Source organism: Artemia franciscana, chromosome 2 (genome assembly GCF_032884065.1).
Source record: "Artemia franciscana chromosome 2, ASM3288406v1, whole genome shotgun sequence".
In the NCBI taxonomy this organism is placed as follows: Eukaryota; Metazoa; Arthropoda; class Branchiopoda; order Anostraca; family Artemiidae; genus Artemia; species Artemia franciscana.
In genome coordinates, this window is record NC_088864.1 from 20424587 (window position 1) to 20451788 (window position 27202).

The window sequence follows — 27202 nt, forward strand, 5'->3', positions numbered from 1 at the left end:
TTTCAGTAAACAAAAAAACTTGTTTCTTTTTATTTAATTAACATCAGGGTCACATAAAATCCATAAAACCATACTATACACGTATAAATCAGCACAATCATCATAAGGAAACAATTCAAAAATGAAAAGCGTGGAATGGAGACCGATTTTCAAGCTCTAATAACTGGTAGAAATCTTTGTAGAAAACGCTTATAAAACGATTTTCATGATCACCCATCCAGATATTTTTTTTTTTTTTTTTTGCAGCTATATTGACACTTCAAAGACATTTTAAGTTGAGTTCGACTTTTCTGCACACTGCCTACGTTATGGAAAAAATCTGCTTGATAAGAATACGTAACCTAACTCATAGTCTTTTGTTAGGGTAATTTGACAGTGGCGTAGTCTAAACGAGCCATTAGAAATAAATCTTTACTTTTGATTAAGCCCTCTCCCGATATTCTACCAAACTCATTTTTTCTGAATGTATTTACTTTAACATATCAATTCTTGAACTCTTCAAGGCGTACGTCATTAATCCAAAAGTATGTCGTCTGCTCATAGTTAAAAAGAAAAGATATTCAGGTTACGTCTCCCTTGTTAGTTTTTGGTAGGTAATTTTTTCAAGGTCATACAGTTTTGTTTTTGTACGATTTTGCAACGTACATGTCCATTTTTGCTATTGTTTGGTTGCCAAGGCTCAGCTTGCCTGTATAGGTGTATCGGAAAACGATGAAACTTATGTTAGATTATTTTTCTTTTTTGACAAAAAAAAAAGCTGAAAATACGTTAGAAACCTCCAGAAGTACGATAACTTTCCTATCTTTAAGTATTTTTTTTATTCGTGTCTAAGATAAAGTCAAGCAATATCATAATTTTGGCTCGACGAATGGATAGGTCTGAAACTAGTCTATCCAATGATGCAAGTGTCTCGCCCTTTCTGTACAAGTTACGGCTTTAGCCTTGCCACAAAATCCTATGTTCTAGAGGAAACGTTCACGTTATAAGACAGGGAATCTGTTGACACATAATTCACAATTATGGCCAAATAAAGTCAATCTTTATACAACTTACAGGAATATTTGCTAATGGTCCATTTCTTTAAATGGTTTTTGGTTACTTATGACTTATTCACATCAGACATACTTAATAGACTATCATATGGAGACTCTCCAGGAAAATATGAGTTTTGTATTGTATGAATGGCCAATCTACACAATGGTTGCTAATATTGAAGAAAAAAGAGGCTGTCCATGATTTTGCCTTAAGTTGAAAAAAGTGTAGTCAATGACCCACTCGTAAAAACAGAATCGACAAGTCAATGCCAATGGAGCCATAAGTAATTAGCGATTTGTGGTAGTTGTAACCGAAGTTCTAAAAAAAAAGTCTCACAGTATTATACACTAAAAAGAATTGAATACTTCTGCAGATTCCAAATAGGATGAGTAGTATTAATAAAAATTAAACCACCAACTTTGGCCAATGAGACATTATTACAAACGTTTCAAGCTCCTAGCTGCAGAAATCAAAATTTGTCTTTTTCCGTTAGGATAATTACGGATACGTATTTGCTTGTTCGTTTTTCCCCATGGGTGCTCCTATAGAGTGAATGTTCACAGAACTTTGGAAGAGTATTCTTACGAACGGAAATTCTAAGTCGTAGCACGATTTTCAGGAGGAAACAGATTTTTCTGCAGTAAAGTGGCATTTTCTGCCATTTTTTGCGACAAACAACAATTTTGGTCCAAAGAAGACAGCCAATCAATTTTAAATTATCCCAAAATCAACATTAATATTCCCTGTTTTAGTGGGACACCTGATCGGTTCAGATCATAAGGACTGACAAGAAACTTTACACTTTAACTGTCAATATGATCAAATAGTACCCAAAGAAAGCAGTTCTTAAAAAGGTGTGTTAACAGTTATGTGTGTTAGCAGACATTAATAGTCGCAGTTGTGACTATGTCATGTCGAGTTTTTTCCAAGTGAAGCTAGTAAGAATCAGCTCCAACAAGAGGCTAGTGGTGGTAATATTTTGTCAGAAAGTGTAGATAGGTAAAAAGGTATCATACGTTGAGTCCTAATGTCTTGGAGCATACAAGGAATGTATGATCAGTTGCTTTCTCTATATGGAAATTTATTTTCGTTCGATTTGATATCGCTAATTGAAACATGGAATCATTCTTCTCGTGCAACCTTTCTACCCGGTTACCTGTACGAACAGGTTGTGCGTAAAGTATCAATAAATAATAAATTCTACGGTGGTAATGGTTCTGATTAAATAATCTACTATCGATGGTTATGTGAAAATTGAAAGTATATCTAATCATTCACTTTTGTTATATATTTGTTTTAAATATGAGAACAGGTAAATTTGGGGATAGTACATATTATTCCATAGAATTGTCAAGAAAGGATTGTCGCCAATTCAAGAAAGTTATAGTGATCTGGAGAATGATATTTTAGAGGGGGAGAGGGGTGGGTTATTTTGATTCGTATACCGTTGCTGAAGCGAGATCACTGGAATTCTTATTTCGGATTGAAGAGTTTCATTACACACTGAGCAACGAAGTAAAAACAGTGAAAGTAGAAAAAAGAACATATGGAAAGATGACTCTTAGTGCTTTGTGGAGAACATATTTTACATAGTTTGGTGATTAGGAATGGCAAATTTGGGAAGGATAAGGGTAAGGACAAGTGGACTAGCTTTTCACGATCGATTTCAACTGTTATTGATTATGCACTAGCTGGGACACAATTTACTCTAGAATTTACTGATATGGGTATTCTAGATTTGGTTGAATATGATCATGGAGCTTTTCAGCTTGAGACTACGATTGAACTATCTTAGGATGACTGTCTTCGAGTCAGAAATTGCAATGATATTCAGTAGCACACTCTAAACTCATGGAAACGAATTAGACACGATTTACCAGATAAAGACACTGAAGCATTTAAAGAGGAGTTTCGAAGTATGTAAACAACAAGATGAAATCGTGGGAGGAGTGTGTATACAAGGAAAATCAGGGAGTTAAAGGAGATAATAGGATGTTAATTAGATCGTGTAGTCACAGATTGCTTTCCAGTGTTACCTATAGTTAAAAGCTATAAGGCTTCAATCAAAAATTTTCCAGAGTCCCTTTATATGGAAGGAATCGTCATAGAAACTTCGGAAGGACTTCATTCGACTGGAAATCGGAAGCTCTACCTCTATTGAAACAGTCAAAAGTAATCGGACGGCAACCAGCCCCCTCCCTGTTTTTGCTGTCCTCACTTCAAACAGATCCGATCAAAAGTTTCTGATAACCCTTTGGTTCAAAATACCATTGAGGTAAAATAAGGGGTTAGCATAGCCCCCCATTCCTACTTGGCCAATGGCTGTAAGTTATGAAAGTTGCTGGTATTTGCATGTATGATTGTTATTTTTGAAAGAGGTCAAGTTCTATCCTGGGTCTCCCAACCCAGGCTTAGAGGTTTTAAGATGAAACTACCATGAAATGGAAACTTCTGGGGTGGTTGTCGAAGGGGCGTATCATTAATAACTTGGAAACAGCTGAGAGTTTTAAGTTGAAAGTTCCAACATGGGTTGAGGAGGATGTTCAAAAGAGAATAGAGAGTAGCTTGACAATGATCAAAATTTCGAGAAAACTATTTTCAGAACAGATCCAATAGTTATTCCTCCAGGCACCACATGATCCCCCACAGTCATTAGGGCAAGTGTTGTAAACTATGGAATTTACCCATTGTCTTCATACATTATTTATCATGGGGAATGCTAGGTGGGTCTAAAGTTACTATGGGTATTAATGTGAAGCTTCAGGATTGTTGAGTGGATGTTGAACTAAATCAAGAGACTCTATGTGCAGGTTATAAAAAAGCAAATTGAACAAATGAAAATACAGAAAGACGTATTGAAAAAGGATTATCTGCTATATCTCAGAAGTGGCATAGGGGATTAAGTTAGAAATTTCAGGGAATGTTGAGGAAGACGTTCAAAAATGATCAGAGGGCCACTAGATCCCTCCCCTGGGATCTAGATATGAGTTTCTTAGCTGCCTTACCCCAAACATGGCCAATTAATTTTTTAAGATTAAATATAGTCTAGAGTTCAATTTGCTAAACCTCGGAGAATAATACGAACCTCATAGCTATCTGCGCAAAGCCTGTAAGTTATTCAAGTTGCCTATTCTTTACATATATTGTTGGTTTTTTTTTTTAGAAAAGAGTGGCAGGATTGATCGTGGCTCTACAGAATGGTATAGGACATTAAGCTTAAACTTTCGGTAAATGTTGAAGAGGTTACTATAAAAAATCGAAAAGCACTAAGCACAAGCCGGTTATCAAGAGAACGTATCATCACTATCTCAGGGACAGCCGAGGGAATGGAGTTGCAACTTGTATGGCACGTCGAGGGGATGTCAGAAAGTGATCGAAGGGATATAAGTCCCTCGCTCCACCCTTTTTTCTATCACTCCTACTACAGTAATTAAAATTTTGGGTTTTCAGAAAATTTTAGAAGTCCAATAACTTTGCCTCAACGCATGACATCAATCCATCCTCCACGTTCCTTGGGCAAGGGTTATAAATTATACACTTGCCCTTTGTTTACATATAGGATTTATTCTTGAGAAATGGTTGAGCTAAGGGTATTAAGGGGAGCCTTCAGGGAATGTTGAAGGGCGTGTTAAACTATATGAATATGGAGCGCTGCTCAAAATGTTGAGATAGACATTTTGCTCGTAAGAGTCAAAATGTCTAATGACTATGCCTCCGGGGATGGCATGACCCCCCATAGCCTCGCTGGCGTGTGTGGTATATTATGTCATCTGTCCATTTTTTTTACATATAGGACACAATTGGGCAATGAGGGAACGTCTGATCCTAGGTAAGTCCCAAAAGACTATGGGTATATTAAGTTGAGAACCTTCAGGTTGTCTTGAACTAAACCAAAAGACATATTGTGCCTCCAGGCAATCAACAGGATGAATCTTTAATATGATAAGACTGGCTGAGAGTATTAACTTGAAAGTTTCAGAGCTATTACGCTGCTACTGTCACTGTCACTATGACTTCTTGCAGCTGTTGTTATGTACGATTGCAAATATTGTGATTACAACTTTTAAAACTTACAACTCCGATTATTACAAGGATTACTAGTGGCTGTACTTGTGACTACTTTCGACTGCGACTGCTTGTGACTGTGACTACTTATGACAGTGACTACGTGTGACGACTGTGATTAACTATGAACAAGACTTCTTACAACTGCCAGTACGATCCTTCCGACAACAATTACTTGAGACTACGACTGTTTTCGACTACGACTGTGTCCACTTGTAATTGCAACTATATTTGGCTGCGACTAATGACTATAGCGACGGCAACTTTTTATAGCTGCGCCTAAGACTACTATTAATTCCCCGATTTTGACTGAGTACTGCTAATGTAACCACGAGTATAATAATAATAATAATAATTTATTTGTCACCCACTTCACAAAACAGAGGTTAGGTGGAGTAAAATACAAAAGAAAAACAGCAAAAGTAATTCACAAGAAACAAATTTAATCACATACAGAAAAAAGACGGATAAGGCGATTAAAACATCCTAGCCTATAAACCGCTTCAATAGCCAGCTTCGCAGATAATTTTTCGAAAGCACCAGTAATATCTGTCGCATAATACTTTTTAACCAGTTTTGTATTCCGGTAAGAACGAGGTAGGTATAAAAGAAATTTGCAGTACCGGTAATAATTTATGCGAATACGTTTTACATCACCAGTCAACAGAAGTGGCCTAATACCAGAACAGAAGAGCACAGAATGATCAAAAAAATTTGAGTAAAGCCGAGTTAGCGCTCTTCTCCTATAGTGTCCACGATTTGCTACAATCTTAGAGTAACCGAGCCTCAGCTTATCACTAATATCTTTGACAGCGCGAGACCGGAGAGTATTCATAGAATCGCAAACTGTTATACCAAGCCAACGAAACGATTTAACACGAGGAATACTAAAACCATCGCAGTATAGTGATTCTGAACAATTATTACCGTTGGAAACAAGAAACTCGCACTTGTCAATATTTAGGTACAGGCCGATATCACGGAAAGCCGAAGTAACTGACTTCACTGAACGGGCAAGACCAGACTCAGTTTGACTAATTAGAAGAAGGTCATCCGCATAAGCCAGATATGAGATATCAGATGGTCCTAGTAGGAACGTAGTCGATATTTTTGATAATACATTATCAATACAAGCATTAAAAATATACGGCGAAAGAACTCCCCCTTGTCTTACACTGCAACGAACAGGGATATGACCAAAATAAGAATTATCTAATTACTTAAGGCGAAGGTAAGAATGCGAGTACCAAAAACGAAACACGTGAATTACCGACGGATTTACTCCTCTCTGGCATAATGCTGTTCATGCTTGAGTATGACAAATACTGTCAAATGCTTTAGACAAGTCTAGGGTTGCGAAACGAGTGCGATGGGCATCTTTTAATAAAGAAGTCAAAGCACGGTGAGCATACTGACAGCCTAGCCCAGATCTAAAACCAAATTGATTATCATCATTTAGAGCAAGCTTAGTGATATAAGGTAGTAGGAGGTGTTCAAAAAGCTTGCTAATAGTACAAGCTACCGTTATGGGCCTATAAGAACTACAAGAAAAAGGATCTTTTCCTTTTTTTAGAAGTGACGTAACGCTACCGCATAAGAACGAGTCGGGCACACGAACTACTCAAACACATTTGTAAAAACAGTTGGAGATGAGATACCAGTTCAAAAGAATTCGGAACAAGATTCAAAACATTAATTTCATCAACATCCAAAGATTTTGATTTTAAACCCTTAATACCTTTAACAATAGCCCACTTTTCAACTGGAATCACATGTCTCTGACATAAACGTGACGGCAAATTCTTTTCAAGCAAACATGAGAAACGCTTATGCACTGCATAGTTAACATTCGAAAATATTTTTGAATAATGTTCAATCCAAGATAAACGAGATATAATATCACTAGAACTTGCATCCGAAAACTTGGCAGAATTTATCACTTTTCGCCACTCACTATTACTTTTCGGAAAAGTTTCCCCGGAGTAACGAACGGAACGAAGATGGCGTTTATATTCGAGTTTCGTCTTTTGGTTTAGATCAAACGCAGTACCCGAGAAGGTCGACCACAGGCAGATCAGATTCTTAACCAAAATTTGGCCTTATTCTTTACTTTTTTCAGCAAAGAATCACACTTCCAAATTGGTTTTTGGGTATTCCGCCTGACACGGATCAGCGGGATGGCCACATCTTCAGCTTGCTTTATACATAAGATAATGTTACTATAATAGCGATTCAAATCAGCACGAGCATTGTCAATAATAGGGTACGCATTTGTGTAAAGAAGATGGAAAGGGACATGTACGGTGGACAGTAGAGCTCCAAGTGTAGCAAGCTAAAGAGGCATGTTCGCACTAGACCAATCACGTTTTTCAAACCACTTATGCGACATTGAGGGTTGGTTCGAGTATATGTCAGAAGTAACCATATCAAAATACAGAGGTAAATGATCATAATCTCTCTCATCTTCATCAACATGTACTGCTGAAGTTTGTAATGAATTATGGCAGATTCAGTGGTCTAAATTTGAGACAGAACCACTATAGTGGATATATGTAAAACTGAGGTCTTTCGTTAGGACCTTAAATACTGAGGGTAAACACTGAAAAAGCGCTTCCTTTCGTGTCGAGGAAACGGTGATGTCCCAGTTTAAGTCGCCTATAAGCACCCACTTGTATCCCAGACGCTCAGTACCAGATATGAGAGTCTTTAATTTATTGCAGGCATTCGCATAGCTGGAGAAGGAAGAAACAGATCTTCTATTATGGGGCAAATAGGCGTTGATTATGATCACATCTGAAAGCCGGATTGAAATATAGTGTTCAGAGGATTGGTAGCAGCTAGGAGACAAATAGCTAGGCAGAGATCGCTTAATTATACAGGCAAGACCGCCAGAAGGCCTGCCTCGGGTATGTCGGGCATTCGTGATGAAAACAGCATGTTGAGAACTTTGCCTTAGAAAGTTTACACTGCAACTTGGGAGCAGGTGTTCTTGTAAGAGAAAAACATCATGATTAGCTAGTTTCTCATCAAGGCTTAACACTTTATCCTTTGTCCCATTGATGTTGAAAGAGCAAACTGAGACTTTCACTCATGATTGCAAGCGAGAAGGTCGTGGAACTTTGGAATTAGCAAGAGCCTTTAGTTTGGAGCAACGAAACCTGTAATCAACATGATCTCCTCTACAATTTGCACACTTTGGGGTGTTACTGCAAGGTGAGTCACTGGAGTTCATATGGGGACCAGAGCACCGTGAGCATTTGTAATTTTTATCGGGACATTTTGTAGCAAAGTGGTCAGGTGATTGACATTTCCTGCAGCACCTAGGAATTCCCCGATATTCTTACACTCTGAATAGTTCATAGCCTATCTTCAGTCCAGATTTAAGGGCCGAGGAAAGAGAAATTTCGTCTTCGAACGTAATTTTCACACAATTTGAGCTCCCAATTCTCACAGCATCTTGAACACCCCTGCAAGCTTTAAGAGGCGCAAGATCAAGATCTTGTTCAACGCCTTTCATGATACCAAAAAACTTTTTCTCCACCATTTTTGCTTCACAATCACGAAAAACCGAGCGCGCAGATTTGCAAAAGTCAGCAGCGGCCATGCTATCGATGTTCACAATCAATTTATCACCAGAGGCTCGCACAGTATCAATGCACTCGTGACCAGAAATACAGTCAATTATTTCCTTCCGTTTAGATGCATTATTGCATCTGCTACTGCTACTATTAAACCAGATCAAAAGAGTTTATATGCATCCAGATTGTCAAAAGTCCTTATCTGCAGGATCTGAATAATAACTAAGGTTATTAAGTTCAACATTTTAAGCAATAATGAGGGGTATGTCGAACTGAATTGAGAGACTACATCTGTATCCAAGTGCTCGAAAGACCGTAAGTGTAATATCTCGGAAGCTGTTAAGGATATTAAGTTGAAACTTTTAGAGAATAATGAGAGCAGATCTGTACTACATCAAAAGCCACTAAGTGCATCCATACCGTCAAAAGGGTATATCTCAGTGTATCTAAATTGAGCTAGGAACAGTAACGGATATTAAGTTTAAACTTTCCGGGACTATTAAAGAGATTTTAAACTATATTAAAAAGCACTGTAGGCATCAAGGTTTTGAAAACAACGCACTTTCGATATATCAAGAACAGCTAAAGAGTATTAAACTGATATTTCCAGAGTTATTCTAAGGGGGGTGCTGAATCTAAGGACTCTATGGGAATATCAGTTTTTCAAAGGGCGTACCTACGATATTTTATTAAAGGCTAAGATTATTAATTTGAAACTTTCAGATAATTTAGAAGATACATCAAACTAAAAGACACCATGTGCATTCAGGTGCCGAAATGGTATGTCTGCAAATTGTTAAAAGAGCTTATATGCAAGGACTCAGGGATAGCTAATGGTATTGAATTTGAACTTTCATGGAACAGTAAGCCTAAAAATATACTAGTGCAATGTGCATCAAGGTTGTCAAAATGATATGTGCAATATTTCAGGAACAACAAGGGTGTTAAGTCAAGTCAAACTTTTCAGGGAATGTTAGGGGGTTATTCGAACAAATGAAAAGACACTATTAAGCATCCAATCTGTCAAAGGGGTGTTCGTTAAAAATTTCAAGAATGGTAAACGTATTAAGTTTGAACTTTAGGAGAAATATGGAAGGGATATTGAACTCAATAAAAAAGCATTATGTGCATCCAGTTTGCCAGAATAACATATTTTCGACATTAGATTTAGCAAACACTCATGTTAAAGTCATTTGTCTTAAAGAGTCAGAAATAAAGAGATTTGAATGATTCCCCTGTTACTTTTTATCCTCTGATTTCATTTTTTTCTTACGTAATACTTTGAAAATTCTCCCAGAAGGAATCTTTGGAATATATCATTCATAAATTACTGTTGAATCGAAATTTTAGTTCGAGAACCTTTCCCAGCCTGGATACAACTCTCATATGACCTTATGCAACATAAGAAATTGAATAAGAATCTGATATTTCAGATCTTAGGCTGGAAGCCTGAAAACTAGAGAAAGAATCATTATCTTAACCAACGATAAAGCTTTAACTATAAAAGGAAAGACAAAAATAAATTATGAAAAAAAAAGTTGACAAAATAAGTTCTTCAAGGACGAACAAGCATAGATTTTTGTACAATTCAAACTATTTAAAGAATAAATGAAACCAAAAGTGGACAAAAGTTAAAAATAAACGATCATACAGAATGCTAAAGATAACAGATACTCATGTAGAATAATAAATAAATATTCAAATGAGTAAAATTTAAACTGAATATTCAAGCCAAACTTAAAATAAATAGAAATTCCCACAAAAAGGAGGTTAGCTAAAGTCACGAATCCCTAGCAGTAAACCTTCTAAAATGTATTTTTTCTGTTACGATTTGTTGAAAGTAAGATATATTTTAAACATATTCTTTGAAATTATAAAATTGAAAAGTTAAACTACTGTTAAACAAGATCTTGAATCTTGAACAGCCAAAATTTCCAAGAATTAATGTCATTACGCTACAATCTACTTCATTTTCCTTAATTCTGCCCAGTCATCTTGATTATTATAATTATTTTTTTCTGCCAATGTTTCGGAAAATTAAGGTACACTGAAAAATACATATGGTTTTCAATAAAGCGTGTGACACAATAGATTTTCGAATACTTACGACTAGAGGGGGAGAAGTCAAGCTTCTATTTGTAGTAATTTCTGCTCGTTTTAAGTTTTACTTTAGTATTAATTGTAATTTTCACTTGTTTTAGAATTTAATTATTCATCAGTATCAGTACCTGTTACTTTGATATTTAATGTAATTTTTATTTTAATTTATGTTTGTTTTAGGTTTAAGTTCTTCTTTGACAGTACATTCTGTTCGTATTCAATTTTAATTATAATAAACTGTATATCTGCTTGTTTTAAGTTTTAAAATAGTTTTTTAGTTTTCTTTGAGCTACCTCTTTTTTGGAAAGTTTTTTGTTTGATAATTCAACGACAAAGGAAAGAAACAATAACCTTTATTTGATTTGGATTGCAAAATTAAATAAAAAAAAACAATTTTTTCAACTGAAAGTAAGGAGTGACGTTAAAACTTAAAACGAACAGAAACTATTCCGTATATGAAAGGGACTGTCCCTTCCTCAACCCCTCGCTCTTTACGCTAAGGTTTGATTATTTGTCACAACTTTAATATTTAAAACAATAAAAACTATAGAGCGAGGGAATGAGGAAGGCTCAGCCCTTTTCATATAGGGATCAATTTTTGTTCGTTTTAAGTTTTACCGTTGCTCCTTACCTTCAGTTAAAGAAAAACTTGTTTGTTCTTTATTTAATTTTTGAACGTTTTACAACTAATGCAGATTCGAATTCGGCTCACCGTGTATATGAAATTAAAATGAGATTTGCATATTAATTTTGGCAGATTTATTCCGTATATGAAGGGTTTCTTTCTCCTCAATACCTTGCTCTTAACGTTAAAGCTGTTAGGAATTTTAAAAAAGCTTGCTATTTTAATTAAAGGGCCCCCGTGTTCCAGTTTTAGTAAGCACTTAAGCCTTAGAGTAAGTAGTAAGGTATAGGTAATTAATTTATGTTTGTTTTTCAAATAATGCGGTAAATCTACCTCATCCTCTATGAAATATAACCCTCCCCCTTACGGAAAACTACTCTGTGGAAATTTAATCTAACGTAAATTGCAGCTCCTCCCATCAATTTTTTTCCAGATAGTTCCATCCTCACTGAGAATCCGCCTCCCTGTAAAATTGCTTGGGGACGATTCAGATTGAAATATTTCCCTTGACATTCTTTCATTTGAATAAATCTTTAATATCTATTTGGTTTCTCGATCACTCGAGAAATACCCTTTTCCGTAGAAATTATTTTCCGGAAATCAAAACACGCGGAAAAAGGCACTGGATAATTCGCGCTGGACATCTCAGCATGAAAATTTTTGCAAAGAGAATGTAAAACTATTAAAAAGAATTTTGTATAGTAATTCTGTCATCCCCCCCCCCAGTATAATATCTCCCCTTGAATGAATGAATGAATGTATTTAATACCCCCCCCCCCCCCATCAAAGGAAAAACAGGTGGAGCACACAAAGAAAAAGAAAACAAGAAAAGGACAAGCCACTGATTCATCTAACAAAAAAAAGAAGAAAAAACAATCAGAAATAGATGCCGACTATTACTAAAATATCGGCCCATGGGTGGGTCTCGACTGATGAATTATGTCAGAATTGCGACAGAATCGCTTTTTCATGTTTGGTAATACTGTACTGGCGCGAACATACCTATTACTTGTTCACGGTGGTAAACACAGCAAGAACTTTTCATACTTGTAGTACAGTGAGCGTAATTTCAGTTTATCTGTAGCCGTAAGAAATAGGCCAAAATGGGCTAAGGTACAGATAGTGAGGGAAAATCATAGCGTTGTACACCTGGACCAACAGACAACGATCAAGCTTCCTCTTATTTACCACTATACAGCTATATGTAAAAGAATACCGCTTCTGAAAATGAGAAAGCAGTAACTGCCACGTCTCTAGTATTGACCTTCCAATAGGAAGGCCCAGATATACAATATTTTCCGCGAGCTCAACAATAGAATCACCATGTGTGATGCTCCGACCAGCATCTGATTTCGAGTTAAAAAGCAGCACTTGAGACCTTACAGCATTAAACTGAAGTGCAATATGGGCATACCCTTGGTGTAACTTGATAAAATTAACTTCTTGCCTAAGCAGAGACCGGCTAAGGCTCAGAACATCATTTGCATAACCCATCAAAGACATATCAATACCAAACATAATATAAGTCATTTGTGACTCTGATTGTGGCCTTATAATACTACTATTAAGTACTGTCAGTCACGAAATAGCACCTTATCTTAGCCCCTTCTTTACTGGAAGAAGGTGATTTCTACGCGGAAAAACAGCAGAATCATATAAGAGACTAGTACACTCTTTAGCTAGTAGAGGGAGTCTAAGTTCCACTTTCAGATTTTCATAGATGTCATCCAGCAGGGCTAGGATGTAGGGTTCAACCCCGGCCAAGCCCAAATCAACATAATATCCACTTGGAGAAGTGAATCAAATGCGCGTCTTATATCATTGACAGCTAAAGCGATACTTTTACCGTGTTTTTCTTCATCAACTGAAGCAGATACCAAAGCAGAAAAGGCATGACCACACCCAAGGCGAGACTGAAAACTGAACTAGTGGGCCTTAACTGTTCATCTAGTTTTCAACTCTTCAATTATCAATTCCTCAAAAAATTTAACAAACAAAGTTGTAAATGTTATCGGGCGAAAAGACGAACACTCAGAAGGAGATTAATTGTTTTTAAGGATAGGAGTCGAACATCCAATTGAAAAAGGATGTGGGACAAATCCCGGATTAAATATCATTTTGTAAAGTAGAACTAAGTTTTCGTTAAACAGTTCACCACACGGCGACAAATTCTGTGCAGAAATCCAATCATATCCTTCAGACTTGTTTTTCTTCAATTTACCAATTGCAGAAATAATCAGGCTCTTCGTAATAACCAGTCCCACACTAGAAGCAAGCTCAAAAAAGTCTCGGAGTTTTACTTTATATGTATTTTGCAGATGTGGATCTGGACCAGAATTTTTTATATATATATATATATATATATATATATATATATATATATATATATATATATATATATATATATATATATATATATATATATATATATACTGCTCAACCCATAAGGAAAGTTTTATACAAGACGGTATTTGACTTGGCATATCTTTTAAAAGACTGGACCACAACTTATTTGGCCAAGACCGAACTTCTTCTGAACAAGACGAAATAATTGGACTCCGATGCATAGAAAGCTGTTTTGTAAACTAGTGTGTAGTATTAATAACTTCGAAGACCACTCTGCCTTTCCATGACGAAAGTAAAACAGTTCAAAATAGTGATGAAACCTTTTTATTGACAGTTAACAGATATAAAATGTAACTGGATATTTCGAACACATATACAATGTTCATCATCAGCAGTAAAACTAAAAAGTTTTACTTTGAAAAAACTAAAAACTTTTTAGTTTTACTGATGATGATGAACACTGTATATGTGTTCGAAATATCCAGTTAAATTTTATATCTGTTCACTGTCAATAAAAAGGTTTCGTCCCTATTTTGAACTGTTTTACTTTAGTGTGTGGTATAAATATGCATTTCTTTTGCAGCCACCCATTGTGCGTTTTATCCGCTTCAATCCAAACTGAAAGCCAAAACTTAGAAAAGCAAGCATTTCACAAATTATAATTTAGTTGACCAGCTAGGCTCCTCAGTTCCAACTTCTACTCACCTAATAGTTACTGCTGATTTTTCTGCAATAGCTAGGGCATGAGTAAGTTCACTACAATAAATGTTCAATCTAACTCGAGAATCATGCATATTCTTTCTTCAACTCTGCATCAACAAATCAAACGGTATAGAAATTTTCGCGAGGACATCATTGCACAAATTCTGGTAAAGATCTGGAGACGCCCTATCCTAATCTTTATCATGAAATATAGATTACTTTTTCGTAAGCCGGTTAGAAAAAGGGCCACCATCACCGATCAGAACACTAAAAGACAAGAAATTCTGCGATAGTTACGGAAGACGTATGACAAACATGGTCTAAGTTAGATGTACTACCCGAATTATAGACGTAAGTAAAACTCTCATACTTCGGTGCAACTATATAATCATCATTGAACAGACCGACAATAATACTTGGTTGATCATAATCACCAGAATAATTAAGTGGGTAGGATAGATCACCATTGAAGTTACTAGTCGCGATAAAGCATAAACCTTGCTCTTTTATATTTAACAAGCATTTAGATAAACGAGCAGCATTAATGGCAAAAAGTCCCTCAGACCGGTCGTCACGGTAGTTCGTGGCATATAACTCCCCATAAGTTTCCTTCCCAAGGAAAATTCTACCCTTAGATATATACTCCAAGCACACCCCTCCCCGTCAAAAAAAGATCTGTATACTTCCCAATAACAAATACTATACGCTAACAATGGGCAAATTTTATAACTTACAGTCCACTACCCACGGACTGTGGGGGTAATTTTACACCTTAAGACATAGTTCTTTGATGTTTCAACCATACTGAACAAAATGGCTATCTCAAAATTTTGATCAAATAATTTTGGGGAAAAAGTGGCGTGGGAGGGGGGGGCAGTAACCTTCCAATCTTTTTGGTCGCTTAAAAAGAGAACAAAATTTTTTATTTTCGTTTGATTGAGCCCTCTCCTAATATTCTAGGACCATTGGGTCGATATTATCGCCACCTGGGAAAAAAACAAATAAACACGCATTCGTTATCTTTCTTCTGGCAAAAAATATAAAATTTCACAATTTTACAGATAGGAGCTTAAAACCTCTATATTAGGGTTTACTGACACTCTTAATCTGGTGGTTTGGTTTTCATTAAGATTCTATGACTTTTAAGGAGTATTTCCCCCTTTTTTCGAAAATACGGCAACTTTTCTCAAGCTTGTAAACTTTGAGGGGTAAGAGTAAACTTGATGAAACTTTGAAATCAAACAGTTCGTGGTAACGAACTGTAGTAAGGAGCGACCCGGCTCAATAGTAACCGAAACTCTAAACAATGGATTTTTGATACCAATAGTTACATCAAAAGGATCGCATTTTAATTCTGATTTTAAACATATAAGTTTCATCAAGATTAGTTTTACCTATCAAAAGTTACGAGCCTGAGAAAATTTGCCTTATTTTCGAAATTAGGGGAAAACACACCCTAAAGGTCATACAATATTAACGAAAATCACACCATCAGATTCAGCGTATCAGAGAACCTTGTTGTAGAAGTTTCAAGCTCCTATCTATTAAAATGTGGAATCTCGCATTTTTTGCCAGAATACAGATCACGGTGCGTGTTTATTTGTTTTTTCTGTTTGTTTTGTTTGTTTGTAGGTTTTTTTCCCAGGGGTGATCGTAAAGACCCACTGGTCCTAGAATGTTGCGAGAGGCCTCATTCTAACGGAAATAAAAATTTCTAGTGCCATTTTAAGTGACCAAAAAAATTGGAGGGCACCTAGGCCCCCTTCCACGCTAATTATTTTCCCAAAGTCAACGGATCAAAATTCTGAGATAGCCATTTTATTCAGCGTAGTCGAAAAATCTTATAACTATGTCTTTGGGGATGACTTACTCCCCAAAAGTCCCCGTGGGAGGGGCTACAAGTTACAAACTTAGACCAGTGCTTAGGCTACATATAGTAATGGTTATTGGGAAGTGTACAGACATTTTCAGGGGGAATTTTCGGTTGGGGGAAGGGGATAAGAAGAGGAGGATATGTTGGGGGAACTTTCCATCGAGGAATTTGTCATTGGGAAGAAAATTTCTATGAAGGGAGCGGAGGATTTTCAATCATTATTAAAAAAAAAACAATGAAAAAATAAATATGAAAAACTTTTTTCAACCGGAAGTAAGGAGCAGCATTAAAACTTAAAACGAACACAAATTATTACGCATATGAGGGGCCCACCTCCTCCTAATACCTCGCTCTTTACGCTAAAGTATTTTTAGTAATTTCAACTATTTATTCTACAGCTTTTGTGATTCAGGGGTCATTCTTAATGAATTGGGACAAAACTTAAGCTTTAGTTGAAAGAGCGAGGTACTGACAAGAGGAGAACCCCCTCATATATGTAATAAAAACATGAGAATACAAAAGTTCGTTACGTAAGCTAATTTATAAGTTACGTATATCTTATACTAATAAAAACATTCTTAAAAAATTGAAAGTTCTAGTTGCCTTTTTAAGTAACCGAAAAACCGGAGGGTAACTAGGCTTCCTCCCCCGCTCTTTTTATCTCAAAATCATTCGATCAAAACTATGAGGAAGCCATTTAGCCAAAAAAAAATATGCAAATTTCGTTTTAATTATTCCTCTGCGGAGAGCCAAAATCATGCATTGATTCAAAAACGTTCAGAAATTAAATACAAAAAAAAACAGTTTTTTTTTAACTGAAAGTAAGGAGCGACATTAAAACTTAAGGCGAACAGAAATTACTTCGTATATGAAAGGGACTGCTTCCTCATCAACGCCCTGCTCTTTATACTAAAGTTTTTTACTGTTTTAAAAAGAAGAGTTGAGAGAAAGAGTCAAACTTTAGCGTAAAGAGCGGGACGTTGATGAGGAAGCAGCCCCTTTCATATACGAAGTAATTTCTGTCCGTTCTAAGTTTTAATGTCGCTCCTTACTTTCAATTAAAAAAACTGTTTTTGTTGTTTTTTATTTAATCAGTATAAAAATCTGATTTTCTTGATATTTCTATTGGTACCAATATTATGCTTTTTTAAAGTTTCGTTACTATTGGGCCGGGTCACTTCATACTTACAGTTCGTTACCACCAAATGTTTGATATTAGAAGAAAATATGAGATATAAAAGTTTGAGATTAGTTGAAATAAAGACAAAAGAAGATAATATAAAGGGTTAATGAAAAGAAAAAAAGATTTCAGAATCAGAAGAGATTAAATATTGTTTACGGTTTTCAAATAAAAAACAGGATTTTAAGAAGTTTTGGGGCTATATAAGGAATGCGAAGGGAAAGAATTAAGGAATGTACAGGCTGCTTCAGTTGCAAATTACGGCTTCTACGCAGACCTTAGAAGCGGTTCTTTATCTTATGAGGGGGCATGATCATGGATTGGTGGGTGAAGTGAATAATGAGGAAATTAAGCTCATATTTAACAATGTAAAAGGAGGTTTATATGTACCAATAACAATATATTGAGTATTTCTATCAATTACTGTGTACGTAATAGTTTTTATTTGTAATAAGGAATTAACATAAGTGCAATGGCCAGGTGAATGTTATGAAATCAATATTCATACCACTTTTTAAGAAATGCCACCCGAAGTCACATGAGATTTGTCGTTTAATAACGGTAATTCCTGCCCTAAGTAAGGTAACGGAGAAAATATTAGATATTAGGCAAGCTATTTCGTTAAATAAAAATATTATTATATACGAATGAGCAAAGAAATTTCAGAACTGGGGATCAGACGTCAGATAGAGGTGTTTATTTTAAAGCCATTAATAGATGAATATGCAAAGGGAAAAACTTGTCTTTATTTGAGATTGTCGGACCTTACTAAGGCGTTCGACAGTGTAGATAGAGTTGGTGAAGGATACCATGTTTAGAATTGGCTCTCCCATTTATTTGACTAATCATGAACATGCATTTTTGTGTGAGTGGAATAGCATAAGTTACTCAACTTATAAGTAATCAACCTCCTAAGTTGTTTAATATTTGTATAAATATGTCGATATTTAACAGAAAATATGAGCTCCAACCATTAGTCTAGGGAATAACTTTAATTTTGAAAGAGGGCTGTTATTATTTTGAAAATATTTGTGTTGTTATTTTTGGATGATATTGTATTGGTCTCTAGTGCACTGCTAAATTTCCAGACGCTGCAGAATCAGATGGTAGAATATTTGGCGATGAAGAATTAAAGCTGAAATGTTAATACCAGCAAAGTTACCATTTAAAGAAAATAAAAGAGAAATCAAGCGGAGAAGGTAACCGCAAATTTAATTTTAATAATGAGGAAATGGAACTAAATATTAGAATAAAATATTTGGGATTTATTTAATGGGTACACGATGTATAAAGAGTCGTGTTAATGAGGTAATGAGGTAAAGTGGCCATGTATGGAGTTTTTACAAGTTGGACCATTAGGGGAATTAAAAGCATAAAATTGCATAAAACAATATTAAGTTATAAATTAGTACATTAAGCAAGTGATAGAAAGAATTGAGATTCTTTCTATCACTTGATAGAGGAGCGTGAATTCAAGTTATTCAAGCTCCAGTTTTAATAAAGGTATTCTAGAATACATCAAGTGACTCACTTGCAAAATTTGAAGGGAAATGCTGACCTTTTTTGTTTTAGTCACGTAGGTGTATTTTGAGACCTACATTTTGGTTGAAGTTAATTAAGGCAAAAAAGAACAAAGTACTAAGAGTTGCACAGGGATGAATCTAGAGCAAAATTTTGGAGCTTTTTAGGTAACAAAGGCGCCAATAAGCAAAATCTTGGGGGGGGGGAATGTGACAAAGGTGTCAATAATTGACCAAATTGACAAATTTATTCTAAAAAATTAGTAACAAATTTGGGGGGGAGCCCTAGATCTGCCACTGGAACTACATATGAACATATGGTAAAGTGATTTGAAAGCTTCGTGGCCATTCCTGAGTAAATCCGTACTATTTAATAAAGTATGTTGGGAGAAAATAGATCAAGCCGATCCTTTCCACTTGCCATGTTCGAAGGGGATGGATATAGACAAAATCTTTTGAAGCAAAAAATCCCATAACGCGTTTTGAATAGCCTAAGTACTTTAGCTTTGAATGTTTGCATTAATTCTACATACTTCTCTGATTATTTAATGTACGCTTCTAAAGGTTTCTAACAGAAGAGATATCCTAGCATCCTTTCTACTGAAACAAAAGAATTTCTAGACTCAATTCCAGCGGAAACTGGAATAAAACTAACTGGGGAGATACAAGAGAATGTATATTGCAGAGATCGATTGAGAAGAAAATATTAGAGTTTGCTCTGCTTCCTTTTCTGGAACCGGGAAAAGAAATAGGCACGACTCTTTTCTGTCAACATTCCAATCCTAGAATGGGATAGTAATGCTAGAATGGTTAATTTAGGATAAGTGCATCCATTTTTGTGATTTAATTGTGAGCCACAAAAAAACTTCTGAAAATCAGAAAATTATTTAGAAAACTGTTCAAAGAGCCAGCTAGACGACACGCATAAAAACGAAGTAAGCGTTGTGCTTAGTCACAAAGCTTCACAATAAGTTTGTTTCCCTCTTCTTTCAAGTACACAAAAGTGCTCTGCGGAAGAATGTGGTCCTATGCCACCCGTTTATAGCCTTACTTTCAGCAGATTTATTATGTTTTACGAATACATTATTTACAAAAATTTGAGGCAATAGAAATTATGGGGCTAGTATGATAGTCATAAGATTATTAAAAGGAGAAAGCGAACCGAAGGGAGGGTAGTTTTATTTTTTTGGACGCAAAATGAATAGGAATTAATGACCACCAAAAATAAGTAGACACTATAAGATTGTATCTTCTTTTGTTGATTTTACGGATATAACAATTAGAAAATATTTGCGTGAAGTGCTTTGTGAAATTATTTAACATTCCACTAGCAAAAGCATCTGGGGAGGGAATGTCAAAGTTACACAGGTAATATAGTCCATTGCCTTGATTCTGATTACCCTGGGAAATCCACAGCAATTGCCCACAAAGTTTTTATTGTGGATTTTGATGGTTATGCCTTCCCTTTAAACTCTAACAATGAACACTTTTACTCAAGCCATGCGAAAAAGAGTCAAACAGTTAAAGAAAACCGTAGCAATATTATTCAGAATAGTAGGGAGGTTGTCTTTCTAGCAAAGGTACAGAATGAGAATGAACTTCAGTTTTTAAATTGGGAAATTTTGAGGATTTATTTGACTATGATGAAGACACAATTTCATGGCCTTAACCAGGATTTTGTTAGTTGGGGGATTTTTATCAGAGGGGGGGACAACCAAAATTTTAAAGTACATCAAAATGTGTTTTACGCATTTTTATTACGCTTTTATGAGTCTGACAAACATTTGGGGGAGGGTTCAAACCCTCAACCCCATCCCTGAATACAGCCTTGAACTGTTTTCCTAGAAAATAATCAGCCAGATCTTCTTCAATGCTACCCTTGATATCGACCATGAATATTCATGCAGAGCATCTGAGGTAGTAGTACCAGATATTGAGCCCAAAAAAATTAGTGGACACTTGTTAGTGTATCATTTGGAAAAATTAAACAATACACCATTTTCAAGTCTTATGGAAATGCAATATAACATAGCAAGGTAAAAAAAAAACAAGAAGTTGTAATAAATCATTGGAAGACATCCTGTTGTATCGAACTATTATACAATCATTATAATATCATGAAAACGTAGGAGGAGCAAAATATGTTTTTCAAAATCTAGGGGGAGATTATATTTATTTTTTGATTTTTTTTTTCAGCAAAAGGACCCTAAAAGATACTTTTTCTGGAAATACCAAAGAGAAGTATTCTTCAAAATCTAGGGTAAAGGGGCGATTCCGCCTCTCCCCCAACAGATGTACCAATAGAAATCCATCCATGAAGTGGTAATGCGTATTTTAGATGTATCTAATGCCAAAAAGGTGGCCAGTGTCTGTGACGAGTGGAAATTATTGAAACTGAGGCTGATGTAAAGCGACCTTCTTAAGGAGTATGCACCTCTCCAAATCGATTCTTTGATGTGTTGGCAAGATTTATCTTGCAAATACCTGAGGCCGTTATCGATTGTTTTTATAAACGGTTTTTGAACATATTTTTGCTGATAGTGAAAGAGAAAGCTTTTAATGGTCTCGTTATAGTTATATAGTTTTGCTCTCACCCATGTTTCGAACTTTTAAAGCTGTGCTCGGTCTCGTAAGGTAAAAAGACAAAATAATGGATATATTCAAGCTAAAAACAATGCCACCGAATCACAAAAATGAAGGGGATGGGGGTAAGAACTTTTTCTGCTTCTAATAAATATTTATTAAAGATATTTTTCGAAATCTTGGAGGGATATCACGTTTCATTAAAAAAATATATTTTTCAAAATATAGGTAGGCAATTTTGTTCCCTTCATCTCCCCTTCTTCCCCTATTAACCTAGTGCCTTTTTCGAGGAACAAAAAAATGACAATCCAACGGGATTGTCAGCTTGAATATCCCAGGGGATGGGCGATTCCCCTGGTTGAAATGTTGAAGCAACTGAGAAGTCCTGTTTAAAAGAGAGCAAGGTTTGAGGATAGTATTAAAAAAAAAGAGAAAAAAACTAGTCGCTTCACAACACAGTGAGTCACTTGAAACAGAAACTAATTACCCTTAATCTAAGACTAAAGTTAAAAAAAAACTAAAATTTTGGGATGAAACACGTTGGAAACTAAACACAGGGGTGGAATAACCGGGGGAATGACAAATTATGTCTAATGACGTGAGTTAGATATTTTAAAAGTAAAAAAAATAAAAGGAAAACAAGCTTATTCACCCGAAAATAAGGAACAAATTTATAGCTTAAAAGGAGCAAAAAAATTCAAAATAAAGGGAGTTACCCCCTCCTGAATCCTTTGCTCTTTACGCTAAAGTTTCTTAGTACTTTAAAAAAGCTTCTTAATCTAATTAAACGGCCTCTGTGTTTAAGGAGTCGTTGTTGAGGAACTGGGACAAAAAAGGCAAAGGGGACAAGAGAAATATATTAAGATAGAGGCAGCTCCACTCTTACACGGAATATTTTCTGATCGCTTCAAGTTTCAATTTTGCTTCTTACTTTCATTTGAAGTTTTTTAAATTTTTGATCGTTTTTCAAATAATACCAGGAGATCCTCCTCTCCCCTCCATGGAAGATCCGACACTCGAAAAATTACTCCGTGGATAGCTCCTCCAGTGTAAATTCACCTTTAGGAAATTCCTCCAGAAAATTCCATCCACGCTGAAAAGTATCCCCGGGAAATGTCCTTGGACAGCTCCGCCTAGAAAAATTCTGATTAGCCTGCTTTCATATGACAAAAAATTCGTTTTAAAGTCATGCTAGCTATCACCTTCCGTATAAATTTTTCCAGACCCCCCCCCCGTCTTTCCCGATGGAAATGTTCTCCTTTGATAAATCCCTCTATAGAGAATTTTTGCCACAAAGAATCCTCCCATGGAGAATTTTTCTGGCAGTAAACCTCTCCTCCCACGAGAAAAAACCAGACGATTCCATCTGCACTGGAAATGTTCCTCCGAACAATCTCTCGTAACGTTTCAACATGTAAAATTAAGTCAAATAAAAAGAATTTCCTACGTGAATTCTAGCTAATTCCCTCGTGTATAATTTCCCCTGAAGAGTTTAGCCCCAGAAACTACCATCCCCATGGAAATTTCTTCCCATGAAAAAACACCCCCTTGTAGTAAAAAACGTCTGTATACGTCCCAATAACAAATACTATCTGTAAATAATTGGCAAATCTTATATCTGCATCCCTTTCCACAAAAGCTGTGGGGGGGCATGTTATTTTTAAGGCATAAGTATTGGGTCTTTTAACTATGCTGAACAAAATGGATATCTAAAAATTTTGATCAGATGACTTCATTAAAATTTTCTTATTAAAATTTTCCATTTTAGAGTTTCTATTTCTATTTAGTCGAGTTACTCGTTACTTAAAGCTCATTACCACGATTTTTTGGATAATCTTACTAGATGTATAAAAGCAAAAAGGGTAGGTAAAGGGAAAAGTTTTTAATGATCTGAGCCACTTGAAATAAATCATTAAACTACGCAACAAAATCAAGAAAATTGCTGCCAGTGAGAGAATAGGCTCTTAAAAAAAATTCTAATAAATATTTGGGGTCCCAGGCCCCTGTCCTCTGCTAAAATACGCCACTGCCTACAATATCTGTAAGCTTTTATTCCGATTTTCTAGTTAGACATCAAAGTCGATAGAATTTTACAAAGTAACTTAGCCCGTTAGCTTACTTAGCACAACAAAATCAACAAAACACTGCATAAATATATAGCTTAATACAGACAATAGCTAAATACAGGGTCGGTGATATTTTTGAGCACCGCCAACGTTTTTCTCCATGCTGGTGCGTCTTTCATTGGCCTTGCATTGTTAGTAAATCAGTAGAGCGTCGGTGTATGTTTCATCAGGATTGCTATACTTTTATTTAAAAATTCAAGTAATTTTCTCAGGCTTTTCTCAAATTTAGTGAATTTTGTATATTTGAAATCAGCATTAAGAAGCTAGTTCCTCTGTTGTGTCAATGGATACGAAATTCCATCTTTTAGGGATTTTGGTTATTTTTTAGTGAAGTCGCTCCTCCCTTACAGTTTGATGCTACTAACCCCGTGTTCTTTTACTTGTCCGATTACTTTTCCACTTATCCGGGTCTAACGCCTAAAAGATAACAACAAATACTTTTCCGGCCACAGAGTCACTTGAAAAGCTGTGGATGACTACGAGAATAACAACATTTTTCACATGTAAAATATATTGTGTTGCTTGAATGCTGATTTATCTATAGTTTTTGATTGTACAGAAAAGAGCGGGAATGAGTAGGAAGAGCCGTATTGGTACCGGCCGGCCTAGTGGCCTTAAACTGCTGGGGACAGGTAGCTCAGGTACTTGCACTTCCCAAATCAATAACAATGTATTATTGTTCATAATTGTATACATTCATTGTTGGCAGACTGGAGGAGAATAGCACTTCCAGTGGCTAGTTTTTCTGAAGAAGAAGTCAAAGAGGTGAAAGGACTTGTTGTTAGTTCATATAACTCCCTACAATTTTTGGAACTGGAACTGCTATGTGAAGTTCTGACAAGGAAGAGGCTGTGGCTTCGGGCCAGTTTCTAATTGTACAGGCAAATACACCTTCAGCAATTAGTTCAAGCTGAGTAGCCTAATGCAATTTGTGTGGCTGGAAGTCTAATTGTAAAATTGCAAATTGTGGTTTCCATTTGTCTTTTTTTAGTCATTCCATTCAAAATGCTTTGGATATTTTTTATTGTGATAGATTGTCTTAATGCTCTGAAAAGGGAAAAATATTTTAATTGCATAGGATAAGAAAATTTCAGTAGCTTAATCAATTTAAAGTCCTAAATTAGCCGAGAAGTGTTTACTTCACTAAAAAATCACTACCTTCTTTGAACTCCAATCATGCAGCCCTGTTTTTGGCCCCCTTTAGTCTGTATCCAGTTCCTAATTGACATTCAGCCTAAATTTCATTTTTTCTGTTACTCATTTCTTGTCAATATTACTAAGTGGTCATAGTTAAGCACTAGAGAAGTCATTGTTAAATAACATGTGCTTATGTATATATAGCTTGTTGCTACTTATTCTTCTCTGGGTATACAATACTTGATGTTGTATAAGCCAAGAGAAGGACCTGTAGGCCTATAGAAGAAAACTGTTAAAAAAAAGATTCTTTATAATTTACATAATAATTACAGCTAACACATTCTACATGCAGCACTGCTCTACTTTAGCCCCAATACTCCTAATATGGAACTCTATAGCTGAAATTACATATTTCCTATTGATTCTACCAATCTATCCCTCAATGCTAGTGCCTGTTAATTGAAGCAGCTGTGGCAACACAAAAAATGGAAAGATAAGTAAAAGGTGATAGAATACATTGGAAATATATAATTTGGGCTATATATTTGCAAATTAGGCAGGTTGGGATTGAATTTTTTGTTGTTCATGTTTTGACTTACAAATAAAGTGAATATACCACTTGATGCCTAACCTAAAAATTTTTGGCAGTGAAAAACATACATTATTTTGCTAAAAATGACCAAAAACAAATACTTTAATTGAAAATTTGCCATCAAAGAAGAAGAAAACAGCATAATATTGTAAAATTTATTAATCTACCTTAATTGTGGAAAATCAGTGCTTGTGGATTATATAACATTTAAAAAATGGATTAGTAATGAAACATTAAGTTTGGACCAATATTTTAAGCTTTTTTTATACCCAAAAACTAGAAATATTTTGGTCATTTTCAAGAGCTCAAAAAGTGCTTAAATTTGAACTTGCAATTGGTGCACTTATTATATTTGCAAAGAACATAAAAAAGGCATCAAGGGGTATGTTCACTTTATTTGTAAGCAAAAATATGAACAACAAAAAATTAACAATTATTAGTATAGGGCTGTATGATTTTCCCCTGGGTATGTATGCTAAGTGGAAGGTCACTTATACCTGATCCTGTCCCTAATGTTTTTACTTGGTTAAAAAAAAAACAAAGAAAGTTCCCATTGAAAAGGAAAGAGCCCAAAAGTGAGATTGAATTTGTCATAGCTTGGAGGTGTGCCCCTTCAGTCTGTTTAAAGAAAACAGATTCATAATTGAAGCTTTGTTCATTTCAATCTTAAGGATGACCTACATTTATGACACTGCATTAAATGGTTGTAAAGGGATACTTTTATTTATTTGTCTTGTTTGTTTTCTACATGATTGATTTTTTAATTTTTAAATTGATATACATTTCTTACAAATTAATTAGTCATACACAGTTCCATTTGCAAGTTTTGACCTACTTTGTAACCCTTGGTCTCAAAATTACATATATTTATTGAAGCTAGGAAAAATAGAACTCCAGTCTGTTGAATAGAAAATGGATGGACATAAGTAGGTTTTAATACACTAAAGTCCTAGGGCCATGCCAATTAAAACAAAACAATGAAGATTAACTTTAAAATAATTGACATTACATAAATATAACAGTCACAAAGAAAAACAATTCACAAAATTTTACTTTTGGGCTCAGTTGCCAGCCTGAGCAATTGCCCTAAATTTTTAAACCTAGCAGAACATTCACCAGCCATCCCTTATAACCTACACTCTTATCTATACATCAACAATTCATTGAAAAGAAAAGACCACCTTACTGGCATGTCTTCCTTTGTACTTACATTTAATGGGATTAAAAGAAAGTTTCTATGGCTAAGTCACAAGTCCAGTAAAGGACCAGGTGGTCCTTTAGCCAGGAAGTGCAATAGGAAGCTAGGGGCCAGTCATCCTATGCTTATGCATGCCCTTCTGCCTTACTGACCCCAGATTTCTCTATGTAACCTTTAAAGGTTGGGCCAGCTCTGGCTGGACTTACAGTCACATTACTGACCTTTGTCTCAAACCAAATAAACTGATAATGCCAGAAATTATTTCTCTGCCCTTTGGAAAAAGGATTCTCAACCTAGAATGCCAGCCACTTAGGAAGGAACAAAAATGTTACCAGAGAACAAAAATTATTTGAAAAAAGAAAATATTGAAAAAAAACAAATCATAGTCATAGTTCCTGCCATTTTTGTCCCATAAACAATATGTATTTTATTTACACAACTTAATTTTAAGACAGGTATCAACAAAATTCCATCAGGGATTGTATTTACTTAAGATACAATCAGCACTACAAATGCTTAGTTTTGTGATATTCTAGTCTTGA

At 35.4% G+C, this 27202-nt stretch overlaps 1 protein-coding gene across 5 annotated transcripts in view; it reads right to left on the reverse strand.

Annotated features, from left to right (window-relative positions):
* LOC136038502 (cyclic nucleotide-gated channel alpha-3-like) overlaps positions 1 to 27202 on the reverse strand; it is a gene marked incomplete in the record, with an annotated part of 208048 nt that overhangs the window by 179629 nt on the left and 1217 nt on the right. For 2 of the 5 annotated variants that reach the window (XM_065721626.1, XM_065721591.1), the window contains 1 exon segment: positions 19558 to 19657. 5 annotated transcript variants of the gene reach the window in all.